Consider the following 13,613-nt stretch of genomic DNA (forward strand, 5'->3'; position numbering starts at 1 on the left):
GAGATGGATAGCTATATACCCAGACTCCGAAGCACTTTCCTCCTATCCCTTGCAGGCTGGCTTCAAGGTGAGCTGGGAGTTCAGCTGGCCAATTTCCATGCCACCATCAGCCACACAACAATCTAGCAAGCCACCTCCACACTCAGTCCTCTCCTAGGTCCTAGTCTACAAAGTTCTATTCTCAGGCTGAAGATGCGTAGTGTGGAGATTACAGTAACAGGTCTCAGGCACTTGTCAAGGATCTATCCAGGACCTACTAGGTGCCAAGTGCTCTCTTAGGCCCTGGGACACAATTGTAAATTAAACTGACAAAGATCCCTGCCCAGTGGAGCTTGTATTTTAATGGTCCCCATATACATAAGATACCATGGAAAGCCAGATAAAGATGTAAACACACTAAGAGACCAAGGGTTAGGGAAGCTTCCAAAAGAGAGGATACTTCAGCAAAACTTGGAAGGCCAATATGGAAGGAAGCTAGATAAAGAGGCATTCTAGGCACAGAACTGGAGGTGTGAAGTAACAGGATACACTGGGGAAATTACTGGCTGCATGGCATGGTTGCTAACTTCCCTGAGAGCTGCAGGAGGCCAGCGAACTATTGTAAGTGAAAAGTGTCAGGGCTGTATTTGCATTCTAGAGGCTTGCTCTGCCCACACAGAAGACAATGCACTGTGGAGAGGCCAAGGAGCCCAATCAAGCGGCTGGTGACACGAGTCGGGCAAAGCAGGCACGCAGAAGAGTTACAGTGACCACACCGTAGGGTCAGGCTCTACCGTGCTTTGAACTAGCTCATGACTCCCGAGCTTAGGCCTCAAGCAAACCTGTTCCTTCAGATTTCAGCCTCTTGACTGTTTCTGTCATCAAATCAGGAGCCCTGGCTTTGTGTTCCAGAAGGAAGACTCCACTGAAAGTTCCCCCACTACCAGATGACTTGGACCTTTGGGGGCTACACAGCCCCCTGCTGACCTGCCAATTGCTCACATCTGAATGACCGTGTGGAGCCCAGGGACTGCCCGGGGTAGGTGTGGTGGCACTCAATGTGAAGACCCTGAGTTCAGTCACCAATACAAGGGGGAAAAAAGAAAGAAAGAGGGAAAGAAAGAGGGAAAGAAAGAAAGAAAGAAAGAAAGAAAGAAAGAAAGAAAGAAAGAAAGAAAGAAAGAAAGAAAGAAAGAAAGAAAAGGCCCAGGTTTTAGTCCAGCCCTAGTCAAATAAATGGTTGTTTTAAGCAATTAGATTTGGGAAGAGATTTCCTAGATAATAACAGATAATCAATACAATTATTTATATAGGATATTAATTACAAAATCAATTTCTAGAGGGACTTAGGCTGTAAGCCATGACAAAATAAAGGGACAATTATCTATCACAATTCCTTCCCTACTAAACTTAACCATAAAATGGGACACAGTATATATGAGATAGCCCAGCACTGATGCTGAGGCAGGAGGATCTCATGTTCAAGGCTAGCCTGTGCTACACAGTGAGACCCTGTCTCAAAATTTAAAAAAAGATACGTGAATATTTTCAGACACTGGACGAGAAGGCAGTGTGAGACAGAGATCCCTGATGGGGGAAGTCAGCAATAGGAGACCTGACTTGGTTTTTTGGTTTTTTTGTGTGTGTCTTTTTGAGACAGGGTCTCACTATGCAGTTCAGCTGGCCTTGAGCTCACTTTGTAGCCCAGGCTGGTCTAGAACTCACAATGATCCTCCTGCCTCAGCCTCCCGAGCACTCGGATTACAGGCTGGTTTTGAGCTCACTTTATAGTCAGGCTGGCTATGAACTTGCAACATTCCTCCTGACTCATCCTCCTAAGCGCTAAGATTACAGGAATGCACCACCACACAAGCCTGACTTGTTGTCTGGAGTTTAAAGGGGGCAGCATAGAGAGGCAGGGCCCAAACCATTCCCACTGAGGGGCAAAGTGGGACATTTTGAAAGGTAAGGCAGGTTGGCACCCAGGAAGCCACACAGCGGGGAGCGCCGGCCTTTGAGCCAGACCCTAGCCCCAGAGGCGCCCAGGAGGTGGGCCACCTGTGCCCGGGAAGCTGCGTGGTGGTGTGTGCTGGCACGCTCTGGCCCTCAGGCCGGCCACCGCACAGTCGAGAACTACAATGGCACAGAGAAGCAATGACACAATTGGCCCGCCACACACCAGTTGCGGAGGCCCGGCTGGGGACATGTGTGAATCATCCTAACATGGAGAAACCCCTGGGAATATATGCCACCCAACGGGTCACTCTTGCCCCTGCCGTTGAGAACCAGAAGGGTCCTGAGTCAGTGGAGGAGCTACTGCTGAACAAGGACTCAGAGAACACAAGAATACAGGTACGCCTGAAGACTCAGAGGTCTAGTTGACCAGGGTCACGAGAGCCATTCAGAAGCTGGAAACTGGGAGGACCTTGCTCAATACCTGGGGAGACCCTCTGGAAGCCATTCTTCCCCTGACAGTACAGGCTGCAGTGGAGGAGCACATGGAGCTCCAGAGAGGTCTTCACCAAGATTCCTGCTGCCTGTGCTGACAGCTGGGGAGAGGACACTAAGTAGCTGCGGGGTCCCAATGCGCTGAGAGGCTGGAGAGAAAAAGCTACAAAAAATGGCTTTCACCCCAGATGGCTCACTTGAGATGTTAGTAAGAATTGCCTCCTTGGTATTCTATAGCCATGAAGAGAAGGAGGCCAAGGAGAAAAAACAAAGAGACCGAGAAAAAGCAGCTGCTTTTGCTACAGCACTAAGAGAAACAGATCCCAAGTCTGATTCCCGGTGCCCCAAGAAGAACTCGATAACTGCATTCATCTGCTACCACTGTTAAAAGCCAGCCCATCTCAAGAGGAACTGCCCTAAGAAGCCCCCTGGGCCATGCCCTGAATGCAAAGGTGACCACTGGAAATCCGTCTGCCCTCTGAAGCAGAGGCCCCAGAGCTCAGACCCATCCTACCAGTTAGTCCAACAGGAATGAGGGGGCCCAGAGCATACTCTGCCTTCTCCCTCTGGCCAGACTGTCATCTCCATGAAGGAGCCCCAGGTAATCATGACTATAGAGGAAAAAGAAAACAGCCTGTTGCTAGACACAGGTGCAAGTCTCTTGGTCCTTCTTTTCAATCCTGGCCTTCCTTCCAGCCATCACACCTCGATGAAAGGAGTCACTGGTGAGGAGGTAATACACTATTTTTCACAACCATTAGGCTGTAACTACTTGTTAGAGCTTTCTTGTGTATCTCTGTCTTCCTGAGAAATCACTTTGAAGAACCACCATGTATTACAGCAGCCATTGATATTTTCCTACTAATCTGTCCATAACTCTGTAATGTCTGCATTGTTCCTATGCTATTTTATAAATGGATGTATATTTATTACTATGTGTTTCCTACAACAACCATTGAGAATAGTCAATGAATATTCAATGGGTCACTCATGTATAGCTCTATTTATTTTCTTTAGAAACCACTTTGAAGATACCAAAGTATAGTACAACAGCCATTGATAATAACCTACCGCTTTTGTCTGTAGCTCACTATTATTTGTCTATTTGTTTTCCTGAGAAACTATCTTGTAGATAACAATATGTAAAACAACAACCATTGATAATTTCCTACCACTTTGTCTGTAATTCGGTAAGCCCCCCTATTACTATGTTATCCTTCTTTTACTCTTTAAAATAACAATAAATAAATAAATAAATGAAAGCTAAGGCAAAGGACAGGTTTATAGAGGAGAACACAGTGGGGGGGTGTATCAATCTACCCAGGGTTTCCCTTGAATTCTCAGCCAACTGCTCATGAGGAAACTACTCAAAGCTAGAGAAAGAATCACCAAAAAAGAGAAGGTAGAATTATTCCTCAGAGCTCACATAAAGATGAGAAGAGATTGTATTCCCACCAACCCTTGTCATGAAGGGGCATTAGGTAGGATATTCATAGGGCTCTTGCCTCATAGTGAGGAAAAACACAGCCCTAGACCTGACGATTGTTGTCCCACCTGCCAAAGAAGCTCTCAAAGGGATCAAGTGATTATCCAGTAAATCAACTGCATTCCAGAAAAGAGCTCAAGAACATTTTAGGGATGGGAGTGTGGCTTAGTGGTAGAGCACATGCGGACCATATGCAAAGCCCCAGTTCAATCCTCAGCACCAATAAATACCTAAAATAAATAGATAGCAAGACTATTTTAAGGAATAAAAAATATCCAGCATCTGACAATGCAAAACTGACCTTTTATATCATGCAATCAAAACTTAGGACAGATATAAAAACCAGCAGAGAATACATCTCCTAGTAAGGAAAAAAATAAATCAATAGAAATGGAAGAAGAAAGAACACAGATGATAGATTTAGCAGACAAGGATATTAAAAACAGCTGTGATAATTACAACCCATGTGTTTAAGAAGATAGAGAAAAAACACAAATGGTATGTTTAAGGACAGACATGGACGATCAAAAAAAAATTGAAATCCTAGAAATTTAAAATACAATATTGAATAAAGCATACATTGGATGAATTAATAATAAATACTGCAAATGAAAGAACAGACTTAAAGACATCTGTAGAAACTATTTAAAAAAGAAAAATATAACCAAGAAAATGGAAAGCAATAAACATTAGGGACTTATGGGACAACTCCAAACAGTTTAATAAGACAGAAATCCTTGGACTCAAAAAAAAAAAAATCCTTAGATTCTTCCAAGGAGAAAAGGAGGGCACTGAAAAAGTACAGAACCAAAGTGTTATGATTTGTATCTAGATGTCCTCAAAACTTCATGTGCTTATAGTGGAGCTTTTCAGATGTGGCTGGATCTAGGATATGTGAAAGTAGGATTAGAGGTGTATAGTACTGAATTAGTCACCTGATTGGTTTAGCATATTGTGAGTGTGGATAATGCGAAGGTCCACACTGTGTGTGGGTGGCTCCCCACAAAAGGCTTGTAGCCTGGGTGGGATAAGAGGGAAAGTGAGGCTCACTCTGGCTGTTGCTGCTGCTTCCTGCCTGCCCTGCCATGGACTATTTCTCCTCCTCCTCCTCCCTGCCCTCTGCCATGCTGCCCACCTTGGAGCCAGCTGATTATGGACTGAAAGCTCTACAAACTGTGGTCTGAAATAAACCTCTCCTCCTTTAACTTGTGAATGTCCACTCTCTTGCCTCAGCAACAAGAAAAGTAATCAAGACAGGGTTTGGTACCAGAGGAGTGGGGATGTTGCTGTAACTATACCTGATTATATGGTTCAGGAGCCTTTGGAACTGGCGTCAGGGAAGCAATTGGAAAGGTTTGGAGATATGGTTGAAGAAGCACAACTGGAATGCTGTAAACTGAACTTTAATATGGATTCAGGATGTGTGGATTAAGAGATTCTCTTCAGAGCTCAGAAGACCAGAATGCTCATAGATATGCTGCTGGTAAAGACCAGGCTCAAGAGGTTTCAATTGGAAAGAAGGACTTCATCAGCAGTTGGACCCCAGATCACGTATGTTATGCTCCAGCCTAAAATTTGTCACTTTTTGTTCATGTCTGAGACTGAGATTAAATTCAGTGGACCAATTATCCTGGCAGAAGAAATTTCAAGGCCATCTAATATTGAGAACATGACATGGAGACTGATGGAGGACTTTAGCCAGATCTATGTTGAGAATCAAGAGCAAACAGTCCAGTAGTGTGATTTTTTTAAAGTTTTAATTTTAGTTTTAGTTTGGTTACTAATCCAGCTGGCGGCAGACGCTGGTGTTATGCACATGATGATGGTTTTAGATGCAGGCACAATGCAAGTGTTGTAGGGTCAGGAAGACTTCCACTTAGATTTCATAAGAAGGACTGGGAGGCCTGGCTGTGTGTGTCCCTGAGAGGGCAGCATGTAAAGTTGTGAGTGTGAAGCCAAAAGTGTAGTGGAGACCCCAGGAGTTTGGAGAAGCCAGGAACATGGATTGTCTGGAGAAAGCTGCAAGGAATGAGCAAAGCCAGGCTAAGAGAGAACCCTAGGGAGCCACAACCACCATAAGTGCTGTAGGGATGAAGCCACCCAAGGTCTTTGGAGTTCCCATCTTGCCATAGTGTGCACCAGATGCTGGACATGAAACTACATGATTTAATTCTTGCCCTGTTACATTTCGGACTTGCTGTCCTCCAATTTGTGCCTTTTGGAATGGGAATGTTTATCTTGTACCAATGTATGCTGGAAGTGTTTAATTTCTTTGCATTTGTACAGGGACTCACAGCTAAGTATTTGTCTTAAATTTGACTTGAACTTTTCAGCAATACTGAAACTGCTAGGACTTTGACAACTCTTAAGAGATGGACTAAATGCATTTTGCACAAAGAAATACACATGGGCCTTTTCAGGGGTGGGGGGAGAATGTAATGGCATATAGCTAGGTATCCCCCCAAAGCCTCATACACTCACAGGTGGGACTTTTTGGAAGTAGCTGGATCTAGAATGTGTGAATATGGATATCAGGTGTGTGAAAATGGATTAAGGGTGTGAGAACTAAATTAGTCCACTTGTTCTGGGTGTGAATAGTGGAAAGGCCCAGCCTGGGTGTGGGTGGCACCACCCAAAAGGCTTGCAGCCTGGATGGAATGAAAGGGAAGGGGAGGCTTGCTGCTTGTTTCTTTTTGTTTTGTTTTGGGTTTTGTTTTCTGAGATAGGATCTCATTGTGTAGTTCAGGTAAGCCTTGAACTCACTATGTAGCTGGGGCTGGCCTGAAACTCATGGCAATCCTCTGGCTCAGCCTCCTGAGTACTGGGATTACAGACACATGCCACCACACTCAGCAATGCTTGTTGCTTTCTGTCTGCTCCACCATGGACTGTTTTTCTTCTCCCCGGCCCTTCTTCTGTACCACCCAATCTGGAGCCAACTGAATATGCACTAAAACCTCTATAAACTGTGAGCTGAAATAAACCTTTCTTCCTTTAACTTTTGAGTGTCCAGTGTTTTGTCACAGCAATGAGGAAAGTAACCAAAATACAAAGATTTTTTTAAAAGCTCAAAATTTAATGAAAAATATAGAGCTATGGGTCCAAGAAGCTCAATACCAAACATAAGAAACATAAAAGAACCAAGGCACATCATAATCAAATTTCCTTAAGCCAAAGAGATAAACTTAAAAGCATCCAGAGGAAAATGACATTATTTACAGAGGAGCAATTTACAAGAGCAAGTGTCTCATTAGAAACAATGTAAGCTATAAAACAGTACAGCATTCTGGGCATGGTGGTGCACACCTGTTATCCCAGCCCTCAGGAGGCTGAGGCGGCAGAACTGCTGTGAGTTCAAGGCCAGCCTGCACTACATAGCAAGACCCTATCTCAAAAAAAAAAAAAAAAGACAGTACAGCAACATCAAAAAATCTTTAAAGATCCAAAATTAAAAATCAATCTATAATTCTATGCCCAGGGAAAATATCTCTCAAAAACGTAAGTGCAATAAAGATTGCTTTCAGACACAATAGCCGAAAGAACCCATTGCTATAGATACACATATACTCCAAGAAGCATAAACATCCCTTCAGAAAGAAGGAATATGATACCAGTCAGAAGTCTGGATCTGCACCAGGAAATGAAGGATATCACAAAAGGCACACATATAGGTTATAAAATAAATATTTTTCTTATTTTTTTGAGACAGTTAACAAAGTTGGCTTCAAATTCCTACACTCAAGGGATCCTCCAGCCTCAGCCTCTTGGGTAGCTGAGAACACTGCATTCAGCTAATTTTTCTTATTTTTTAAAATCTCTTCAAAACCTGTTTCAGAGTCGGGAATATAGCTTAGTGGTGTGGTGCCTGCCTGGCAAGAATGAGGTCCTGAGTTCAATTCCCGGTACCTCCACCCCAAAAAAACCTGTTTTTGTGTCTTGGTTATAATTCCAACCAAAGAATTTTTACAACTGTTGTGGGTAAACAGAACCATTTACACAATTCATGTCTGTGGCCTAAATATTCACTCTGTTAATGTTCACCTCACCCTTCCCTACAATTTATATTATGCCTCCTATTATCTCCATACATTCCTTTGAGCTTTTAAAAAATCCTATAGCATTGTGTTTTTGTTTGTGGTGCTTAACATCAAACCCAGGGCCTCAGGCCTGCTGGACAGGCACTCCACCACTGAAGCACATGCCTGCCCTTAATTCCTGTAGTACCACCTTAAAAAAAATTGCACATAGATATATGAGTAGTTGAAAGTTAAGTACCTAAAACACTCAACTATTTAGTTTTGCCACACAGAGGCAAAATGTACACAAGCATGATGCTATTTTAATAAAGTATCTTGTTTGTGGTGGTGACTAAGGAAACTTGAAAGTTGAAAGGATAGAGTCAGTCAGATTTTTGCAAGGAGAAAGAATTCCTCACACCTAAGACCTAAAAGCATTTTCAAATATTTGTGTCTTATAGTTACATAAAAAAGTTGTTCTTGGAAACACATATTTAATTATAGGTGAGCTATCTACAGTTTGCTTAAATATATTTCAACAAAGAGGGAAGAACAAAAATTAGATTTTAAAAGGTATGGAAAATGCTGGTTACTACTGAACCTGGGTGATGAGAATTTACTACACTGTCTACTTTTGACTAGGCTTATTTTTTTTCCTTTATTATTTTTTCACAGTACTAAGGATTGAACCCAGGACTTTGAACATGCAAGGCAAGGGCTTCCCTTCTAAGATACATCCCCAATCCTTTTTAAACTTTGAGGCAAGGTCTCACTAAACTGCCCAGGCTGGTCTAGAATGTGGGATCCTCCTGCTTCAGCCTCCCAAGTAGCTGGGAGTACAGACATATGCTATCACAGCCAGCTTCTTATTACTTCTTATAAGGCTTAACTGACGTAGAAATTAAAGTGATTTTATGGACCATTTGCAGAATATGTACATCTTTTCTCAGTCTATTTTTCTGCATTATATCCATGTCTAGATGTATGAATTCCATCAGTTGTTACTGAGGAAATATTTTTAGGCCACATCTTGTGGTTTAACACTTCCATCTGTCATATATTAGTCATATAAATTGAAAATAAAGCTACAGAATGAAAGTTACCATTCTGATTAAATAGTACACTTTAGAAAATATTATTTAGGAGGCAAGAGTATAATTGGAACTATAAAACCTTTTTGACCAGGTAAATTTAGGTCATTATTTCAGAACACTTACTACATTTCTTTCTAATGCAATGCTTGAGAAATGGCTCTAAATTGCCTTCTTGTGTTCTTATTGTTATTAAATACAAAAATTAAGTCTTCACATATGGATCGTGCTTTAAAGCTAACTTGCCACGCAGGTGTGATTATTCCCTAAATTAATCCAAGGTCCACTTTGAAACAGAACTCAAAAACTTCTTTTTTTTTTGTTGTTGTTGTTTTTGGTTTTTCTCCAGTACCGGGAACCGAACTCACGACCTTGCGCTTGCCAGGCAGGCGCTTTGCCGCTGAGCTAAATCCCCAGCCCCTTCAAAAACTTCTTGACAGTATGTCAGCACTGAATACATCATTACCTCATGGAGCACTTCATATTCGTTTTTTTCTCATATTCTTACAAATAAGTTCTAAAGGTTTTTCTAAAGGTTTTTCTTTTTCCAGGCAAGAACTTAGGATAAGCCCTAAGGAACAAATTCTGCACTTCAGAGGGTGACCCCATTCCACCTTCAAATCTGCCCGCACTGGGGGTCCTCTTTCCCATGCCCTGCTTAAAAACGCAAGTCTTGCTGTCTCCAGCCCGGATCCACTGCTTCCTGTCCCTTACTCCCCTGGTTACTCCCCTGCTTACTCCTTGCTCTGCTTACTGTCTGTCTCCCCCTGCTGGAGCGTGTGTTTTCACAGGCAACGATCTTTGTTTTGCTGGACCGACTGCACGCACCTAGAGGGCCGGCTCACGGATGTTCACTGTCCTTCCACCTGATGAATCTTTCACACTTCTTATGGGCTAGATCCTCAGCCTTTATTTCTGCTTTCAACTTTTGCATGTCAGAAGAAGTCTTTATACTGTCTTTATAGACAAGCTCTCAACTTTCTCTAAAGTCCTTTCTTTCCCTGGCCATGATGTTGTCTTAGCTCACACCACCTTCATCTTTCTCATGGATCCTTCCAGTTGTCTGCGGGCTGGTCTCTCACTGCCAGGCTCAGTCCCCTCCGTGTTACCCTGGTGGGTCCCACTTCCTGGAAAAGGAAGAGCTGAGCACAAATGCGACATATTCTCCCCTAGGTAAGACATTTCCAGTGGCTTCTAATGCCTGCAGAATAAAGTGCAAACTCCCTATCAGTTAGGGGCCCCATGATTTGCCTCCACCACCTCTTGACAATTAGTTGATAGCATATCATTACCCTGGCCCCCATCTGACCAAATTTCCTACAAACCATCACCACATGCAGCTGTCTCTGCCCTGGAATACTTTTGCTGAACTGCCATCAAGCTTCTAGATAAGAGTTCATGCGTTGTGTCCTGGTGTGTATTCTCTTCTCACCCATTTCTGACGAAGAATATTTTAAAGGATACAAATAAACAGCCAGGTAGAGACACACAGGGCAGGATGTGGTAGTGTGCACCAGTAATTCCAGCTACTGGAGAACCTGAAGCAGGAAGATCCCAAGCTTGATGCTAGCCTGGGCAATTTAGGGAGACCATGTCTTAAAATAACATGAAATATTGAAAAGGCTGGAGATGTCGCTCAGTGGTAGAATGCTTCCCTAGTAGGCACAAGGCCTGGGTTCAGTTCCCAAAGACACACCTAGGACGAAATCTGGATGGGTCCTGAGTGCTGGAGGTTCCACCCAGCACTGAGAACAGCATGAACCCAGTCTTTTCAGGTTTTTATGGAGACCTTGTTACACAGACATGATTGACTAAATTACTGGCCAATGACGATCACCTTAACCAGTAGTCCTATCTAACTCTGAGGTGGGAGTGGGCTATGTCCTGTATTTTCATTCCAACCTCCCTTGACAAATTCTGAGTTGCTCTTAGTCTTTGCCTATGGTGGCAAGCACCATGTTTAACCAAGCATTAGCTTTTATCAATAGTTTCAAAAGTTTGTCTGTTTGTCCTCATGTGATTACTTATAAGGCTTGCAGGTCAACTTAGCTTTCTATTTGTACCGCCAGTGCCTAGCAGACAATTCAGTTCTTCAAGAATGGATGGACACCTCCTTCCAGTGGGTCCCCTCCTCTGTGTCCATGGCCACTTCCCATATAATTCATGTGGTATTTTTCACCTTATAAGTCAATCTCCCTAAAGTAGTGTGCAAAGAAAAATCAGGCTTTTCTGTTCTTATAATCTCTGGACCTATCACATATTAAGCCCTCAATAAGTATTTATTGAAAGAATGAAAACTGAAAGCATGCCTCTCAAATCTGTGGGTAGCACTATAACCAACATGTTAAACACTAGACTCTTCATTTAAAAAGATCTGGATTTTTAAAATGATATGGAAAACATGCTGGAATGCTGAACCAAAACTAGGTAGATGAAACTTAACAGAAAAGTTAACAGAAAATAATACTGAACTAACAGTATTAAATAACAGAAAATAACAGAAACTTAACAGAAAATAATACTGAACTCATAAAATTGTCCTAAGGAACAAATGGGATTGTACACAGCAAACAGAGCTAGGAACAGGACTCAACAAGTCCTCTGGGTGCAGGGAGTTACAGACATTGTCGAAGAAGCAGTTCACCAACATCTCTAAATTTGGGTACATAGGTGTTAGGGTTTAATCTGCAAGACAGGAGAGATCTAAACAGATGATGTTTTGCCTAAAAACAAAACAAACTCACAAAAACTCACAAGAGAAATTTACAACAGTGCTAATGGGTAGTAGCAGAAGCAAGGAAGTTGAGGCCTTTCATCCCAGGAGCTTTGCAGATATATGTATCTTCAGTGTTATGCAATGGATGAGGTACATTAAAAAGATTCCAGAAACTGATAAATGGGTTCATGAATAAGCTAAAAATCACAATCAAAGGGGACAATTAGCTTGAAGCGGGGAGAGGCGTAAGTGTTATTAAAGGGATGTAGATTTCAGTTCAACCTAGTTACCATTAGCACTTGTATAACTTCCTCATTCTATAGTGAGGAAACTAAACAGAGGACTAAACAAAGTTGCCTGAAATTCGACACTTAACAGAGGTAGGATTTAAAACTGCTGGAAGAGTTGGATTTCCTCAAAATGATTTGCACCCTTATAGCACTTTTGAGTTGTTTTGACTAATTGTTGTTTTATTTTTTGGTTTTTTGTTTTTGTCTTTGAGATAGGGTCTTGCAATGCAGTTCAGGCTGGCCTTGAGCTCACTTTGTAGCCCAGGCTGGTCTTGAACTTGCAACAATCCTCCTGCCTCAGCCTTCTGAGTGCTGGGATTACAGGTGTGCGCCACCACACCCAGCCTGACTCTTTAACTATTTTACCAAATAACATTTTCCGTTTTGTAGATTTCAACTAGCCATACACCCTATGTTCACCACTGGAATGGGTTTAAGAGATAACTATCATCAGAGATGGACAACTCTTGTATTAGGTGAGAGGTTAGAATGGAAAACCTCTCAGGTCACTTCACATTGTAAGATCACACAATATGTTTCCAGTGGTTTCTAATGCCTGCAGAGTAAAGTCCAAACTCCCTGTCAGTCCCTAGCTGATAGGGCTCCACGATTTGCCTCCATTACCTCTTGACAGTTAACTGATAGCATATCATTACCCTGGCCCCCAGTTCTATTATAAAACATAGTATTATAAAACATAGTATCTGAGTTAATGCATAACTACTTTATAACTATGCGATGTAGTTTGGGCTTTAGAATCTACAACTGTACAAGACCATTTACATTCAAATTCCTCGTCACTTACCAGCTGAGAAGCCTTGCTCATAATTATTTAACTTCTCATGTGTAAAATGGAAAAAATAATACTGAACTCATAAAATTGTCCTAAGGAACAAATGGGATTGTACACAGCAAACAGAGCTAGGAACAGGACTCAACAAGTCCTCTGGGTGCAGGGAGTTACAGACATTGTCGAAGAAGCAGTTCACCAGTAAGAGGTTTAAGAGCAAAGCCATGAACACCCACGAATTTTACTGGTGTATTGTGTGGAACAGTGTTGTTCCCCCAAATTGTTTTTCATCAAGAATATGAAAATGTAGCCTTATTTGGAATTAGGGTCTCTGTATTTGTAATCAAGTTAATAAGTTCATACTGTGTTAAGATGGACTCTAATCAAATGACTGCTAACACTTGAAAGCACTTTACAATTTCGGATGATCCTCACAGACATCTTGTGAAATAGTCAAACAGTTTGCAGATGAGAAAATGGATGATTAGAGATATTAGGGAGACTTTAAAAAGTACAACATGAACTCTTATAATAGATCGTATTCTTTGTAAGGAGGATCAGGCATCTAAAGCAGGTTAAGACACACCAAGAAAACAGGTTATTCTTATAGTCAGAAGTAGGGCAGCAACCTACCTCACCAACTTTAGTTAGCAGTCATAACCTCAATCCTGTCTGACTTCACTGTAACTTGATTATATCAGCAAAATCCACAAACCAAATAAAAATCACATTCTGAGATTCATGGTAAACACGAATTTGGGGGAATACAATTCATTCAACACAACTAGCTAAGTGTT

Source organism: Chinchilla lanigera, unplaced genomic scaffold (genome assembly GCF_000276665.1).
Source record: "Chinchilla lanigera isolate Chin_1 unplaced genomic scaffold, ChiLan1.0 scaffold00065, whole genome shotgun sequence".
NCBI lineage: Eukaryota > Metazoa > Chordata > Mammalia > Rodentia > Chinchillidae > Chinchilla > Chinchilla lanigera.